At 37.8% G+C, this 3,210-nt stretch overlaps 1 non-coding gene across 1 annotated transcript; it reads right to left on the bottom strand.

Moving 5' to 3' along the window:
* Positions 1–182: 182 nt before the first annotated feature.
* TRNAQ-UUG lies at positions 183–254 on the bottom strand. Its single transcript has one exon. It is a non-coding gene; the product is annotated as a tRNA-Gln (tRNA).
* Between the last annotated feature and the right edge of the window lie 2,956 nt (positions 255–3,210).

Consider the following 3,210-nt stretch of genomic DNA (forward strand, 5'->3'; position numbering starts at 1 on the left):
TAATAATGATAATAATAATAATAATAATAATAATAACGATAAGGACGAGCAACATAAATAATATCGTCCATGTTACCATTAGATAATTAAATAAGTGCAAAGAATTTATGTTTCAACCGTAAGAATGTTCAGGATATGGAAGAAATGAATGAATTTAGTACCTGATTAAAAAAAAAAAAATGAGGTCCCACCGAGATTTGAACTCGGATCGCTGGATTCAAAGTCCAGAGTGCTAACCATTACACCATGGGACCTGTTGAGCGAGGCGGTGCTCTGAACGACAAAACTAACGGGCCCAGATTATTTACCCGCTGGCATAAATCTATCAATACTAGAGAGTATACTAATTCAAAGTACAATTTCATGATCTACAGAGAAAAGTTGATCCTTTTTAAAACTGTAAGTTTTTCTAATGCATAGATCTATATACAATTTTTCTAGGTTCTAGGCCTGTGAAAGAACATTTTTGTTCGAGGTTTACAGCACTTCGTCAACGAAAAAAAGTAGCCTTGCTCCGATTGGCTAAAAATAGACCGTCGTCTGCAGACGATAATATTCCGGTTGCGTCCCCTTTGGCTGAACGAACGACTCCGCTGTCACTTGATGATTCAATGTGCGCTACTTTATTTATTTGTGTGCAATTTACTTATTCTTTTTCCTGCAGGAGAATTGGAATGTTGGTATGGACAGAGTTATTTAGTAACTTATCATCTTTTTGCTTTAGCTCTTAGTCAAGTTCTGAAACTGTACTAACGATTACAAAAATCTAACTTCTTCAACTCAACAATTCAATGCCCCGCGAAATCGAAGTTTCTGATCGTTCTCAATGCACGCGCTTTTGGATTTCTCAAAATGAATGGAATTGACCCTGGGGAAACCCCCTTTACTCTTATTCACAGCAATGTTACGTTATAGCATTTTAGCAAGAGTTTAATTCCACTTGAAACACAAATATTAGGCCTAGATCCATGTCATCCAGAAGTGCCGCGAAGATGCTCAAAAAAGGCCTGCAATGAAAATGGTGAGGAGAATTCAGAAACACGGACGATCGATTTTTGATTGATAGGAAAGAAGGTGCAAACAACACCTCTAGAACACCCGCCAACCACCTAGTGAAACAGTTATTTTGGTGAGTCTATTTGTTTGCTAAAGACTTCTCGGCATTTCGCCTTCATATTAGCGAATTCAATTTATCTCAGTGTTTGAGAGTGTCTCTCAGTGTTTCTCTCACTTTGATCTGATGACACCAGCTAGATCGATCAATATACTGATTTGTTTTCTGGGTTGTTTTAAAAAATTGCATAACCCTTAGATCTACTTTTATTTTAGTTTTACTTTTAATTCTAGCATAGAGAAGCTACCGTAGGCCACATCAAATGTGCTTTCTGAATAGCGCATGTAGGCTAGGCCCTATTTAAGCCTCACTAATAGATCTAGATCTAGATCTAGATCTAAATTAATTTTCACAATCCTCACGCTGTAACCACCATATGACGACGCTCCCATTCACCCTCATATCGTCTGCTACTTTCATGCCCCCCCCCCCCTTTTCCACCCCTCGCCAAACCTCCTTGTCCGTAAATTAGATAAATTAGAGTGTGGGAGTCAGTTGACTTACTATGATGACGTAATGTGTTGAGAAAATTGAGACGAGAGCAGAGATCACTATCAAGGGAAGTAACCAAATAAAAACCAACCCAATTTTTAGTACAATACTTTGTTGCTTTCCTTGAATCCAGTGTCTAAAGTTAAAAGTTGACACTCAAAACTCTGAAACCCTTCCAGACAGTGAAGAGTACTTTTGTTGTTGTTGCTGTTGTTGTTGTTGTTGTTATGGGCTTTTTTGTACCAAAAGTTCAAAAACACAAAATTATTATAAAGAAAAATGAAATCCCTCTTCATGCTTCTTAACCATTCGTACTTGCGTCTGGGATATTAAAAAAAATTTTTGTTGGTAAAGTGTTTTACGGCGCTTGCAACTGCATAAGGTCATATATGAGCACGCGGGACACACCTAATTTTTTAGTTGGTAGGAAATTTTGAATTTTGCCCGGGTGGCGGCCGAAGCCTACTCTTATCTATATCAGACCACCAAGGGATCTTTAACGTGCGCAACTTGCACACGGGCCCTCCGAGATTTTTCACCCTTGTCCGAGAAGGCTAGGTGTAGATCTTTCCTACCAGAAGATCAGGGGTGTGGCAGAAAGACAGTTTTAAGTTTTAAGAAGGAGTCAAGGAGTAGCAGTAGAAAGACTGCAGGAAGAGTCAGGAACCCAGAGGAGGAGGCAAAGGAGGTGAGAGGGTGGGGGCAGAAAGAGGAGACGAAAGTAGACGAAAGAATATTACTAGAGAGCAGGAAAGGAGGTGAAAGGAGACAATTTTCGAGATGAAATTTTTTCGGTCGCTACCCGGATTCGAACCCGGGACTTTTGAATGAGAGGCCAACACCTTAACCTTTAGGCCACGAGAGCTGTCTGGGGTAACAAAACACCAGCTTTACAATACGCACATAAATAATTATAGTGTGCCTTACTCTTAGAATCTTAGTAGAAAGTCAATACAGTCAAAATTGTACAAGGGGGGCTCTTTACTAAATATATTTGAAAAAATCAAAAATCAGAGTATTTAGCATTCAATTTGCTTGAAAAATATGCCCTTAAACTTAAAATTATTTCAATATCCAAAATTTTTGACAACTGGGATCTTTCTACAGGCACATACACATATAAGATAAGATAAGATAATACTTTATTGTCCGAGAGGGAAATTGTCTCCTTTCACCTCCTGTCCTGCTCTCTAGCAATATTCTTTCGTCTGCTTTCGTCTCCTCTGTCTGCCCCCACCCCCTCACCTCCTTTGCCCCCTCCTAAGATAAAGTTAGTAAACTTGTTACTCTAACAAACAATTATTTTGAAAAGAAAGCAGTTAAATTGGTTGATCTACTTCTACTCCTGGAATGCTAAGCCGCAAACCACATTACATAGATTTAAAAAAAGAATAACTAATTAATTAATTTTTTTGGTGTGTGTTTTTGTTTTTAATCTTGAGCAATTAAACTGTACTCAGGTGATTTAATTAAACCAGCACTTGAAAATATGCATAATATGTTGATAGTAAAAGCAAACACAACAAACAGTAAGAAATGATGTCCAACCAAAAGAACAAGGAAAAAAACCCATCAAAATAATAAAAGTAATAATAATAAAAGTA

This window comes from Aplysia californica, unplaced genomic scaffold, assembly GCF_000002075.1.
Source record: "Aplysia californica isolate F4 #8 unplaced genomic scaffold, AplCal3.0 scaffold01795, whole genome shotgun sequence".
Classification (NCBI taxonomy): domain Eukaryota; kingdom Metazoa; phylum Mollusca; class Gastropoda; order Aplysiida; family Aplysiidae; genus Aplysia; species Aplysia californica.